Here is a 15,496-nt window from a genome sequence, read left to right as displayed (position 1 = left end):
ATCACGCCCCCGCCCTCTTGTCCCTTTCCGACTGTGTTCCCAAACGTAGCGACTTTGTATGGAGAGCCAACACACATATCCTTGCTCACTCAGAGCATAGCAAAACCATTGAGTATTCCCTTAAAGGGGTTCTCCGGTGCTTAAACATCTTATCCCCTATCCAAAGGATAGGGGATAAGATGCCTGATCGCAGGAGTCCCGCAGCTGGGGACGCCCGTGATCATGCACGCGGCACCCTGTTTATAATCAGTCCCCGGAGAGTGTTCGCTCCGGGTCTGATTACGGGCGGCGTGACATCACGCCTGCGCCCCCCAATGCAAGCCTACGGGAGGGGGCATGATAGCTATCACGCCCCCTCCCGTAGGCTTGCATTGCGGGAAGGAGCATGACGTCACACGCCGGCGCAGGCGTGACGTCACACGCCGCCTGCCCTGTAGTCGTCCATAATCAGACCCGTAGCGAACACGCTCCGGGGACTGATTATAAACGGGGTGCCGCGTGCATGATCACGGGCGTCCCCAGCTGCGGGACTCCCGCGATCAGGCATCTTATCCCCTATCCTTTGGATAGGGGATAGCACCGGAGAACCCATTTAAGGAATATTTCCAGCTGAATGCTACTCCTAAAGTGATAACCACCTCCTTGACACTGACCCATAAGGCGGTGGCTAGAGGAGCTTTCATACGCCTAGGATCCTTTCTCAAGAAGCAACGTTTAGCAAACTTACAGAAGGCCATTGACACGCTCGCTGCATTGGAAGCCTTACATAAAGCTGCCCCCAAGACTGAGCTCTATGCCCAACTTCTGCATGTGTGTACCCACTTGAGCCAAATTTTACTCTACCAATATGAAACGAACATGAGGAAATCTAGATTTAGATTTTACATCCAGGATAATAAACCCACTGCCCTGTTAGCCAAACACCTTAAACCACCCCGAGCTAAATGCCGCATAGGTATAATGAAACACCCCTCCTCCCAAAAAGTACTAATTTCCCCTTGAGAGATAGCTAACGCATTTCAAAACTTACTACCGCAGCCTATACAATCTCCAGACGACTCAGACGACACAAGATGCTATTGACTCTTTTCTGCACTCTAGCCACATCCCCCGACTCTTAGACTCTGCTCTTCTATCTCTTAACACGCCCATATCCTTACAAGAAGTGGAAGTTGCTAAAGCATCCCTGTCCTCCCACAAAGCTCCTGGCCCTGATGGCCTCCCTAAAGAATATTACAAGAGGTTTAAGGACATTCTGATGCCCCACCTCCATACAGATTTTAATACAGATATGGCCTCCAGTTCCTTCCATCAAGAAATGCTTACAGCACTTATCACTACTATCCATAAGCCTGGTAAATCCCCATACCAAATAATTTTAGACCAATCTCTTTTAAATGGAGATGTTAAATAATATGCAAAAATGTTATCCTCCAGGCTATTGCCGTTACTACCTCATCTGGTTGGCGCTGACCAAGTTGGCTTCACCCCCTGGACGTCCAGCTCCTGACAACACTAGACGAGTACCATCGCTCCTGCAACACTGAACACCTTCAGACCCCAGTGGCTTTTCTGACACTTGATGCTGAAAAAGCGTTCGACAGGGTGGACTGGCAGTATGCCTTCTCCGCTTTGAAGGTATATGGTTTCTCTGCTGCAATGGTTTTTGCTAATGGATCTCTTTCTGACCAGTTCACCCTGCCGATCGGAACGAGACAGGGGTGCCCTTTCACACCCCTGCTCTTCTTTGTTCTTACCATAGAGCCCCTGGCTTGTGTCATCCGAGCACATCAGGACATACATGGTAGTTGTTGGTAGTCAGGAACATAAATTGGCGCTATTCGCAGATGACGTGATTCTTACCCTAACTGATGTCCCCTAACTGACTCCCTTACCTGCTCTATTCTCCCTACTACAACAATTTAGTGACATATCCTTTTATAAACGTAACTCCTCGAAATCGCAGATATTGTCGATTTACCTACCCAAGACCGCACTAGACTCACTTTAGCAGCAGTATGATCTGGACTGGCAGAAGGAATCTGTGACTTACCTGGGTATCCAACTGATGTTCCCCTCTTCCCGCACCTTTCACACCAACTTCCCCCCCCTCGCACCTTTCACACCAACTTGGATAGGCATTGAGGAATCCTCCTCCAACCCAATATCCCTCAGGTCTCGCTTGCCAGTAACTGCAAGTGGCCCCTCCTTCCCTGCTCCCTGTCACCTAACGGCTATTAACATCTCAGATAGAGTATGGGGATACTTCTTACAGCAACTGTTACAGAAGAGAGTAGTCCCATTGAGAGAGGTGCCACTGGACTATATCACTCAATATATCCCTGACCTGAATTTACATTCTTGGCAACAGAAGGGTATTGTTAGAGTAGGAGACCTCCTTGATGAGCAGAACACCGTACACTTTCCGCATGTTAGAGAGAAGTATGGCCTTCCCCATATAGATTTTTATAAAGGACTCCAAGTACGCAGTCTCTTAACCCCAGACTTTACCCGTAATATCCTGCTACCCTTCCACTACTCTGGCCTTTTCCCAAAGGCCCTCGACTAATAAAAAGGGGATTACACAGTTTTATAATCTAGGGAGTGACCGTACAGAAACTGGACAGCAACAATGGACAGCACGCAGTGAAGGATAGTGATAGCTTGGTTTTCCATCTGTAGCCTTCTCTTGTAAACTTGTACAATCCAGTAAACTTTGTGGGTGGCAGGGAACTCTATGGCGCTGATCGGAACAGAGACAATCCAGGTGTATAAGTTCAGGTAAAATGCAAGGCGTTTCACTGAGCAAGTGCAGCTTCCTCAGGCATCCTGCGGAAGCTGCGCCCGCGCAGTGAAACGCGTTGCATCTTGGTCGAATATAAGCATTTACCTGAACTTATACACCTGGATTGTAAGACTTATACACCTTTTGTAAGAGATGGGGAGTTGGATCTCTAGCCCACACTGCCCTCCCATGGGTAACACCTGAAGTAGCATTTCTGTCCCCGATGTACAATACCATTCCTAGCATAGCTTATCCTACTACACATTATCATCTTCTCTACTGGGCTGACGCTGATAAGCTCAATCCCTCCTAGAGGGTATTGTGCAATATTCACCTTAGCTGTAATGGTTACTGTTGATTCCTCTGGTTTATTTTCTTAGTTACTGTCTTATAGCTCTTTTGAAGGGCTGGGTGGGAGCTTAAAGCGGTTATCCAGGAAAAAAAAAAAACATTTTTTATATATATCTCAACTAGCTCCAGAAAGTTAAACATATTTGTAAATGACTTCTATTAAAAAAAAATCTTAATCCTTTTAAGTACTTCTTTTAAGAGCTTCTGAAGTTGAGTTCTTTTCTGTGTTAGTGCTCTCTGATAACACCTGTCTCGGGAACTGTCCAGAGTAGAAGCAAATCCCCATAGCAAACCTCTTCTACTCTGTGCAGTTCCCGAGACATGTCAGCAGAGAGCAGAGAAGTCAGCAGAGAGCAGAGACGTCATCAGAGACGTCATCAGAGACGTCATCAGAGAGCAGAGAAGTCAGCAGAGAAGTCAGCAGAGAAGTCAGCAGAGAAGTAAGTCAGCAGATAGCACTGTTCCCAGACAAAAGAACAACAACTCCAGCAGCTGCTAATTATTGGAAGGATTAAGATTTTTTAATAGAAGTCATTTACAAATCTGTTTATCTTTCTGGAGCCAGTTGATATATTAAAAAAAAAGTTGTTTTTTTTTCCTGGAATACTCCTTTAACCCATTAACGCATATGGACGTTTACGAACGTCCATAAGCATCTCCTGAGATATGACGCGCGCTCAGCAGGTGATTTAAGCAACCAGGATCCGTGGCTAAAATCGGACATCGATCGGGCTGATGTCCGGCATTAACTCTTTAGACGTGGCGATCAAATTTGATCGCCACATCTAAAGTGAAAGTAAAAGCTTCACCTTTTCCAGCCCACCGGAGCACCTGAAGGCTGAACTAATTTACGTAGGAAAAGTCATCAACTGCCGAGCCGAGAAGTTTGTGACGAATTGAATTTACTGTAAGTTCGCTCATCTCTAGTTATCGGCTATCGCCCCTAACCTGCACCGATTATCGGTAACGGCCCTAAAAAAAACTATATTGGTCGATCCCTAAAACATATGTGGTATTGCCGCGTATGTCTGAACTCTAAAAATAAATTGCTAATTAAACCGCACGGTAAATGGAGTACACCCAAAAAAAATCCAAAGTCCAAAATAGCGTATTTTTGGTCACTTTTTATACCATAAAAAAAATGAATAAAAAACAATCAAAAATTCAGATTAAAATAAAAATGGTACCGATAAAAACTTCAGATCACGGCGCAAAAAATTAGCCCTGATATCACCCTGTACGTGGAAAAATAAAAAAGGTATAGGGGTCAGAACATGACAATTTTGAACGTATTAATTTTCCTGCATGTAGTTATGATTTTTTTCATAAGTACGACAAAATCAAACCTATGTAAGTATGGTATCGTTATAACCGTATGGACCTACAGAATAAAGATAATGCGCCACACAGTGCTTCAGCCTATCACCGGCCGTGGCGATGTCCCGCCTCTTCCGGTAATAGGCTGAAGCACCACGTGACGTTCCAGGCTAAGGGAAGTAGACAGCTCAGCTGACCGATCAGCTGTTACGGAGTACCGCGAGAATGTAGGAAGGTAAGTGAAAGTTTATTTTCTCTTTTTTTGCGGCCCGGGCAGAATGGAATAGGAATAGTCCATCCCGGACATCTCCTTTAAGGGGTTAAAGTGTGTTCAGGTCTGCCTCTTAAGTTTTCATTAATACTCTTTTGTGTACCAGGAAAAGTGGATTGTCATGGGGGAAAGTAGAATGTGCTCCTGTTTTAGTCCCTTGGACAAGTATTCCAGTATCATGTAATGGCACCATTCCTGGTACTACACTGAATATGTTTCCATGTCACTGTCCCTAGTACTAGACGGAATATGTTCCGACGTCATGTAATGGCACCGTCTCTGGTACAACACAAATATGTTCCCATGTCGTGATGGCACCGTCCCTGGTACTACACTGAATAGGTTTCCATGTCACTGTCCCTAGTACTAGACGGAATATGTTCCCACGTCATGTGATGGCACAGTGTCCGGTACTACACTGAATATGTTCCCACATCATGTGATGGCACCGTCCCTGGTACTACACTGAATATGTTCCCTTGTCATGTGTTGGCACCGTCCCTAGTAGTTCACTGAATATGTTCCCACATCATGTGATGGCACAGTCCTTGGTACTACACAAATTATGTTCCCATGTCCCTGGTAGTACACTGAATATGCTCCCACGTCATGTGATGGCACAGTGCCTGGTACTACACTGAAATATGACATTATGCTGTTATAGCACTGCCCCTGGTATGTTCCAATGTCATTATGCTGTACTAGGGACAGTGCCATCACATGACATGGAAACATTTTCACTCTAGTACCAAACACTGTCCTTGGTACTACACAAAATGGCAACCTGTTTGGTACTACAGTGAATATGTTCCCATGTCATGTGATGGCACCGTCCTTGGTACTAGATAAAATATGTCCCCACGTCATGTGATGGCACCATCCCTGGTACTACACTGAATACATGCTCTTTTGCAGTCCTCAGGGCTCCAGTGAGCGTTTCCCAAGCAGAGTGCATTTAGCTGTTTCAAAACTACAACTCCCAGCACGACCAGACAGCTGTCCTAACATGCTGGGAGTTGTAGTTTTGCAACAGCTGGAGGAACTCCGGTTGGGAAACACAGGCTCCTCTGTTACTGGGTTCTGCCCGTCCCCACTGTGCTTCCTATCTCCCTGATGCTGTAATACACCAGCTAGTAACACGGTACACATTCCCAGCCGGTGTCATTTCCATTGCCCAGCAGCGAGACGGGACGTAGCCACACAGACAGGAGTGCAATGAACATGGAGGCCGGTGACTAGAGGCGAGTGTAGCAGGGGCCATACTCACCGGTCTCACTCCTCCAGCATAGCAGCAACAACAGCGGGAGATCCAGCAACAACACGCGTGCACCACACGCTGTCCCCGCTTTGCGTCTCAAGCCTCGTTATGAATCCTGTCGCTCCTTGCTCTGTGATTGGCTGACGGGTTGGACGCTTTACACAGTCCTTGTTTCTCATTGGTTGCTCGAATCTGTTGAGGCGTAGTTAGGACAAGGCTGCTAAGAACTTGTGGTGACGTCATCTCAAGTAACACTTCACATGGTTTTGAGGTGCCTCAATAGGAAAAATTTGTTATTAGAAAGTCTTTTTGTCTTTTTCATTTCTACTTTTTCATATTTGCCTTCCCAGAGCTGCAATGTTTTCTTTTTAATTTAACCCTTTAATCTTTGTTTTGGCCCTGAGGACACAGCCAATATTTATTATTGTGTTTTGCTTTTTTCCAAGGCTTCCAGAAAAAATTATTTGTGGGGAGAAGAAAAAAAGATGTTAGTTTCTACACAATGCTCTTTACAATTAAAATGACACGTTATCTTTATTCTTTACAATTAAAATGACACGTTATCTTTATTCTTTACAATTAAAATGACACGTTATCTTTATTCTTTACAATTAATATGACACGTTATCTTTATTTTTAATTCTGTAGGTCAGGGTCGACAACCCGCGGCTCCGGAGTCGCATGTGGCTCTTTTACACCTGTGCCGCGGCTCCGGGGCAGATACTAGCGAGGGGAAGAGGCGCATTGTCAGCGCTGCCCCCATGTGTGGCCAGCGCCGCGGCCCGCCGGACTGCTATGTCTGCCGGCAGGTGCGCCTGAACACACATTAGTTGCGCCGCTATGTGCTGTGCTGCGCTGCCCGTGGCCGGGCCCAAATCCCCTCCCCTCCCATCTTCCCCTCGCCTCTGACCTTTTCTTCCGGCTCCCCCTCCCCTCTTTGGGAACGTCACACAGTCCGGTCCGTCCCCCAGTCCCAGGCACCAGCGCGGGGGCTGCTGGTAACTGACTTGTGCGCCATCACGTCTGTTACCAGGCAGGGACTGACGTCAATGACGTCACCAGCCCCACCGGAGAGGAGCCGGGTGAGTTAGTGCAGCCACACAAAACAGCATAAATAAGGGTAAGGGGGTGGGTGGCTAGAAACTAATATGTAGTGAAGCTGCATAGAATGTATCAGGGCATGTTGAGCATTGCAGTTACTAACTGAAACTCCCAGCATACAGCCTATGGCTCTGGAGCTGACCCAAAAGTATGCATTTGGAGTCCTGTTGATCTTCGGTTCCACATATGTATGTGAGCAGGTCTTCTCCAACATGAACTATATTAAAAACAAACATCGATCACGCCTCACAGATGACAGCATGCAAGCCTGTGTGAAAATGAAGGTGACGTCTTACAGCCCTGATGTGGACCCTTCAGTGTGCTGTGATACCAAATAGGTGTATTTATTCTTTTGTTAACACTATTTTATTTAACCCCTTGGGGACTCAGGGTTTTTCCATTTTTGCACTTTTGTTTTTTCCTCCTCACCTTCTAAAAATCATAACCCTTTCAATTTTGCACCTACAGACTCATATGATAGCTTATTTTTTGTGCCACCAATTCTGCTGTGTAATGATGTCAGTCATTTTACCCAAAAATCTACAACGCAACACAAAAAAAATCATTGTGCTACAAAATTGAAGAAAAAACGCAATTTACTTAATTTTGGGGGCTTCCATTTCTATGCAGTACATTTTTTGGTAAAAATTACATATTCTATTTTTTCTGTAGGTCCATACGATTAAAATGATACCCTACTTATATAAGTTTGATTTTGTATTACTTTGCAAAAATCATAACTACATGCAGAAGAATTTATATGTTTAACCTGTTAAGGACCAAAGGCGTACCTGTACGCCCTGAGTCCGCTCCCGTTCTATAACGCGGGGCCACGGCGTGGACGGCCGGGACCCGTGGCTTATAGTGCGCGGTACTGATCGTGGTGCTGCACGCTATTAACCTTTTAGACACGGTGTTCAAAGTTAAACACCGCGTCTAAAGTGAAAGTAAATCATTGCCGGTTAGCTCAGGGGGCTGTTCGGGATGTCCTCGGCGAAATCGCTGCATCCCGAACAGCTGTGACACAGCAGGTGGGTCCCTTAACTTGCCTCCTGGTGTCTGATCGCCGAATGGCTGCTCAGTGCCTGAGATTCAGGCAGGAGCAGTCAAGCAGCAGAATCATTTTTCAATGGTTTCCTATGAGAAACCATTGATCAATGTAAAAGATCAGTGTGTGCAGTGTTATAGCCCCCTATGGGAGCTATAACATTGCAAAATAAAAGTGAATAAAGATTCCCTAATAAAAGTTTGAATCCCCCCCCCATTTCCCATTTAAAAAAAAAAACACAGTGTAAATAAAAATAAACATATGTGGTATCGCCGCGTGCGGAAATGTCAGAATTATAAAAATATATCATTAATTAAACCGCACGTCAATGGCGTACGTGCAAAAAAAAATTCCAAAGTCTAAAATAGCGTATTTTTGGTCACTTTTTATTTAATGAAAAAATGAATAAAAAGCGATCAAAAAGTCCGATCAATACAAAAAAAAAAAATAAAAACTTCAGATTACTGCGCAAAAAATGAGCCCTCATACCACCCCATAGGCGGAAAAATAAAAAAGTTATAGGGGTCAGAAGATGACAATTTTAAACATATAAATTTCCCTGCATGTAGTCATGATTTTTTTCAGAAGTACGTCAAAATCAAACCTATAAAAGTAGGGTATCATTTTAATCATATGGACCTACAGAATAAAGAGAAGGTGTCATTTTACTGAAAAATGTATGAGGTAGAAACAAAAGCCCCCAAAATGTACTGCATTCCGTTTTTACAATTATTTTTTTTTTGTCTCACAATGATTTTTCATTCCGACTTGCCGTATATTTTTGAGTAAATGACTGATGTCATTACAAAGTAGAATTGGTGGCACAAAAAATAAGCCATCTTATGGATTTTTAGAAGCAAAATTGAGTTATGATTTTTTAAAGGTAAGGAGGAAAAATCGAAAGTGCAAAAACGGAAAAACCCCTGGTCCTTAAGGGGTTAAAATTGTCCTCTTCTGACTCCTATAGCTTTTTTATTTTTCTGCGTACGGGGCAGTATGAGGGCTCATTTTTGCACCGTGATCTGAAGTTTTTATCGGATTTTTGTTTTGATTGGACTTTTTGATCGCTTTTTATTCATTTTGTTATGGTATAAAAAGTGACCAAAAATACACTATTTTGGACTTTGGAATTTTTTTTACCTGTACGCCATTGACCGTGCGGTTTAATTAATTATATATTTTTATAGTTTGGACATTTACGCACATGGCGATAATACACATGTTTATATTTATTTTTATTTACATGTTTTTAATTTTTTTTATTGTTGAAGGGGGGTGATTTGAACTTTTATTTGGGAAGGTGTTACATCACATTTATTAAAGAGGTTATCCACCATAAGGTGATTTTAGTACATACCTTGCAGACAGTAATGGACATGCTTAGGAAGGATCTGCGCTTGCCTTGGGGCTAAATAACTTTGTTGTGAAATTCTCTGGTAATTGTCAGCCGACCACTGATTAACAACCGGGCAGCTCCCGTGCATTCAAGCCAGGGACTCCTTACTCCAAAGCATAAGTCCAACACAAAACATAGTAACTAGTGTTGCTCGCGAATATTTGCAATTCGAATATTATTCGCGAATATCGCATATTCGCGAATTCGCGAATTTCGCGAATATAGCGCTATATATTCGTAATTACGAATTTTCATTTTTTTTTTTCTTTTTTTTTTTTTTTTCTTCACAGTACACATCACAGTGATCACCCCTCTCTGCTTCCAGCTTGTGTGGTGTAAAGAAGGCTCTAATACTACTGTGTGAGACTGGCGTGCGCAAATTCGCATATGCGAAAATTAGCGTATGCTAATTTTCGCATATGCGCATTTTCGAGTATGCGAATTTTTGAGTATGTTAATTTTCACATATGTTAATTTTCGCATACGCGAACTTTCGCATATGCGAAAATAAAACGAGACTATAACGAATATGCGAATATTCGCGAATATATGACGAATATTCGTCCATATATTCGCGAATATTCGCGAATTCGAATATGGCCTATGCCGCTCAACACTAATAGTAACTGAATGCAAGACAACTGGGGATTGCGTATAGCAGATATTTTTATCCATAAATTCTTCAACTGTCATACAAAAATAGGCATAGAATTTATATAACAAGGATAGTCACCCAGTGATAAAGTAGCAAAAATCAATCCGGCACATTTTTGTCCAAGGTTTTCTGTTCCTGGCCTTGATTCATTGCATCTACTGCGTGCTGAAAGTCGAGCTGTTCAGAAGATAAAAAAACATAAAAACATTAATAGATATAGTGCACATTAAAAACCATACTATAGAGATCAGCAATTTTAAAAAAATTTTCATTAATCCCGTTCGGGGCTAGCGCTCCCAACTTCTGGATCCAATATACACCACGCTTCAGTCGGTTTCTTCTATTTAACTCTTCCTATCCTGTATTCTCTACCTCTTCTAGTATCATCCACCTTACATCACATACCTAATTGGGAACAATTGATAAAACACAATACCCTGAATAATGCCAAAATAGGATTCCTGAGGGATGTGCAGGAACTTATACTTACTAGGAATTATGTTAGGTTTGGTGAAGAATTTTTTTGCAGAATCAAGGAGTTTCTATGTGGCCTCTGGTAGACTCTACTGTGGTGAATATTTTTATGGCCAAATTTGAAGAGGTGTATGTTCCAGCTCATCCATTGGGTGACAAAATTAGGAAACGGCTAAGATATGTGGGTGACGTGTTTGTCCTATGAATGGGCACGCATCAAGAATTGGATGAATATGTAGATTATTTAAATCAGTGTAATTCGTTAATTGAATTTACCTGTGAGGCAAGTGCTACTTGTATACATTATTTGGATGTGGAAGTTAAATATGTGAATAATAGAGTAAAAACCACACTTTTTGTGAAAGAAATAATTTACTTCATAAAGGGAGTGCACATGACCCACAGGTTTTCAAAGGGATACCGAAAGGACAAATAATTAGGACTAAGAGGATATGTAGTTCCGAGGATGAATACCAAAAAAATGGAAATGACATGATTGAGAAATTTGTACAGAGAGGTTATAAGAGGTCTGAATTGGAAAAAGTTGCACAGAAGGTGGACGAAATATCAAGGGAACAGTTGAGAAAAAAGAAGGATAAAAAGAAATAAATTGAGAAAAAGCATAGATTAATGTTTCTAACTACCTATGATGGACATGCTAAACTAATGAAAAAAGTTATTAATAAGTATTAAGAACTATTGAAGGCTGATGAAAAATATGGGAAGTTATTTAGTGAGCGCCTGAGATTTATTTATAAAAAGGGTAAGTCAATAGCTAATTATTCAGTAACATCTGATATGCGGCAAAAAAATAAATCTAAACAGGTGTTTTTGAAAACAAGGAAAGGGGCATGTTCCCATGTAGAGCATGCCAACATTGTAATTGGATTATTAAAGGGGACACTGTGACACATTCACAAAGGGCACAAAGATAATGATTAAAAGTTTTTTTACATGTGAGACAAAAGAATGTAATATATTTGATTACATGCCCTTGTGGGATAGGTTACGTGGGCCAAACATCCAGAAATGTGAAAATCAGACTAAAAGAACATGAAAGCTCTATTAGAAATTATAAGAGAAGAAGTGAGATAAAAGATGGAGATAACATAATTTTGGTGAAACGAGTCTGGCTAGACATTTTTCTGAAAATGGATATCAGGTATGTGATGTAAAGTGGATAATACTAGAAGAGGTAGAGATTACAGGACAGGAAGAGTTAACTAGAAGAAACCTACTAAAGCATGAGGTATATTGGATCCCGAACGGGATTAATAAAAATTGTTCATTCAATGTATTTTTGTAAAATTGCTGTTCTCTATAGTATTGTTTTTAATGTGCACTATATCTATTGATGTTTTTGTGTTTTTTCTACTTTGTCATAGAACTAATGTTCTTGCGAGAAGTATGTTGTATTTAATCATGGTGGTGGGTGTGCACGTGAAAGGCTTGAGAAAGGGAGTTCATTCTCCTGAGACGTCGCCTGATCTATTGTTGGCGCTCGGCTCTTCTGAGCAGCTCGACTTTCAGCCCGCAGGAGATGCAATGAATCACTGCCAGAAACAGAAAACCTCGGAGAGGCTGGCGAAATCCTAAAAGTTCTGGATTGATTTTTGCTACTTTATCACTGGGTGACTATCCTTGTTATATCCATTCTATGCCTGTTTTTGTATGACAGTTGAAGAATTTATGGATAACGATATTTGATATACGCAATCCCCGCTTGTCTTACATTCAGTTACTACGTATTATTTTGTGAAATTACCATAATACTGTGGCTAGCTTTTGGTGAACTGGTATTTCCTGTTTGAGTTTTCTTCTGTTGCCTACAAATCCCAGAATTAATTTTTCCTCCCTCCCACACATTAGCCACCCCACCCATTGAAACATAAATGAGCTGCATCCATTCAAAAGACCAATGGTTTTCAATCAGGGTGCCTACAGCTGTTGCATTAGTTGCAGTTTGATCTCTCTCCCACCAAGTGATCACTCCACCAATTGAAGTAGACAGGCTCCCTGTCATTCCTGGTTGTCCTACGGCAGCACAGTATGGGGTTAAACTGGTCCTCCTGGACTTGTCAGAAGAGATACACAGCATATAATTAAATAATTAGCATAACTAATGAGCTCCTCCTACCTTCCATAAATACTCGCCCACAACCACACATGACAGTTTGTTTGTTTTTTCGAGTTTTTTTCTTCTGACTTGCAGGAAGAGATTTCATTGTTAGGAAAGGAGATACTAATTTTCTTTCTTTTTCATATATGTCAGATGGATCCTTAGGAGACTGTGAAGTCCTATACTAAGTATAACATAGAACTGCTGTGAAGCATTCTATTGCTTGATAGGAGTCATTTTCTTTAGATAATATAAGAGTAATACAGTTAGCTGTGGCAGCTACTGTGAAGTATCCAAAAGCACGCACTGACCTGACGCAAAGGAGGGTGCAAGCGGCGCATTGCAGAGAGCTGTTTTTTCATGCGGCCGGCGTGGGTTACCGAAGCGGTTGGAAGTGACGTTGGCGTAAGCACGGAGCCTCGCTATCGCAGACGCATGTCTCCCAGCGTCAGTATAAGTGTCAGACATGGCTGAGTCCTGCTGCCTGTAAACTGTGACCAGGGCAGCAGGACTAATTGGAGATAAAAGTAAGTGCCAAAAGGTTTTCTTTTCTCCTGATATTATATGTATACTGTGAAGTATATCTGAAGGACATGCAGGAGGTAATACTCATGGTCTCAATGATTAGTTACTGTGAAGTGACCTGGTATGAGACTAGGGGGTGAGTAGGTGCTGTGAAGTGCTTCATACCTGTTGGCTGCATATATATACGGAGTATTGGTTGAGACACTTAATGTGCTAATAGTACTGTGAAGTTTTTAGCACTTGGTACTTATGGGCTGCATATGGATACATGTGTGCAGATAGTACTGTAAAGTTCTTAATACTTTATACGTGTAGACTGCATATTGTTATATATGTTGCATCACGGAATGTCACTTATGGAGGCTCCTGATATACTAATAGTAATATAGGCTTTAATGCATATTTTCCTGTGTGTGCTTCCTGGTTCTATAAGGAAAATATTTCTTTGGATTTTAGATGTCTGACACAGCTACTAAAAGTCAGGATGGCCGAGCGGTCATAGGCTCTGCATTCAGTTCGCAGTCTCCTCTGGTGGTGTGGGTTCGTATCCCGCTTCTGACACCAAAATCGTATAGCATCGTTTTTGCCAGAAGAGGCCGCATCAGCAAAGAAATGCAAGATTCATCGCCGAGCGGTCTCTCCATCAGACTCAGATGATTCTAGTTCTGTCTCTTCGGGGGTATCTCAAGATGCTCCGGAGGATTATTACATATTCCATAAGGATGATATGCACAATCTGGTGAAAGCGGTAAAACATGTGCTAGAATCTGACAGGTCAACTGAAGGCAAGCTTCCAAGGGAAAGCTTATATTATTTTCCAGTATCAAATGATAAGTCTTTACCAGCTCATCCTTATATAAATAAGTGGTTTAAAACCAATTGGGAGAAACCCGATAAGCAAGTCAATGTAGGATCACGGTTCAGGTCTGTGTATAGACTTGCATCTCAAGCCACCACTTCATGGTATAATCCACCTAAAGTGGATTTACCAGTGGGAAAGCTGGTAAAGAAGTCGTACTTCCCAGCTGAAGATACATAACTTTTGTCTAATCCAATGGACAAAAGGACAGACTCTCTAGCAAAAAAGGCTTATTCAACTACAGCTGCATCCACTAAAATAGCCATGTCATCACTCCCCGTGGCAAGAGCACTACGAGTATGGCTAAGTCAGATGACAAAAGATCTTCAGGAGAGAGTACCTCGTGAGGATATTTGGAAAAAGATCCCAGTGATGAAGTCAGCAGCGGAATTTCTGTGCGATGCGCCGTTGGACACACTCAGATTGACAGCGCAGAATCTGGCAGAAATTAATTCCATAAGGAGATTTTTGTGGATTAAGCAGTGGATAAAAGGGGATGTAGTGGCAAAGAATCATTTAATTTCTTTGCCATTTTCGCCCGAGTCTATGTTCGGTCCTAATCTCAAAGGGATTCTAAAGGACATGAAGGACGAGAATGACGATTTCACTGGGACGGCCAAGAAGGAGTCGTTTAAAGGAAAGCCGAAATGGAGAAGGTCCCCAAAATTCTATAGAAAGAATTACCAACAGGGGAATTATACCAGAACCAGGTATAATAGACAAAGAAAAAATACCAGCTACAACCAATCCACTTTGGTCAGACCACCAACAAAGAAGGAGTTATGATGCCCCCCAAAGTTGGAGGAAGATTAAGAGCTTTTTCTCCAATGTGGGAACATTCGACAAAGGACAAGTGGGTGCTGTCAGTGATAAGAGAGGGCTACAAATGAGAGTTTCTCAACATTCCACCAGAAAAGTTCTTTCTCAACTCCAGGCAAGATCACAAGATCATGCCATTAGTCCTAGAATTCTATGCAAAAAATGCCATAGAGTGGATACCAGAACAAGAGATGGGCACAGGAATTTATTCCAGAATATTTGCAGTCCCAAAGAGCAATGGGAAATGGAGGTTGGTGATAGATCTAACCTACCTGAACACATTTCTGGAGAAGAAACGCTTCAAAATGGAGACTATAAGGTCGGTGATTCCCATCCTCAACCAAGGGGATTTTATGGCGACAATGGATTTAGCAGATGCATATCTCCAGCGTACATTGGACATAATTGGATGCAGACAAAATGGTCCCGAGCAGAAAGAGGTTTATCTTCAAACATGAAGGAGTTAAGGGCAGTTTATCTAGCCCTTCGTCTCTTCTCCCCTTTCTTATCCGGCAAGG

At 42.3% G+C, this 15,496-nt stretch overlaps 1 protein-coding gene across 2 annotated transcripts in view; it reads right to left on the bottom strand.

Annotated features, from left to right (window-relative positions):
• Window positions 1-6,103, bottom strand: part of NAF1 (nuclear assembly factor 1 ribonucleoprotein) — a 128,799-nt gene extending 122,696 nt beyond the window's left edge. For both annotated transcript variants that reach the window (XM_056561479.1, XM_056561487.1), the window contains exon 1: window positions 5,992-6,103. The gene's annotated coding sequence lies outside the window, so the exon portion shown is untranslated. The remainder of the gene's footprint in view (window positions 1-5,991) is intronic.
• Between the last annotated feature and the right edge of the window lie 9,393 nt (window positions 6,104-15,496).

The sequence above is a fragment of the Hyla sarda genome, chromosome 1 (assembly GCF_029499605.1).
Source record: "Hyla sarda isolate aHylSar1 chromosome 1, aHylSar1.hap1, whole genome shotgun sequence".
Lineage (NCBI taxonomy): Eukaryota > Metazoa > Chordata > Amphibia > Anura > Hylidae > Hyla > Hyla sarda.
The sequence above is the reverse complement of the archived record's forward strand: the minus strand, read 5'-3'. Positions and strand labels throughout refer to the sequence as shown.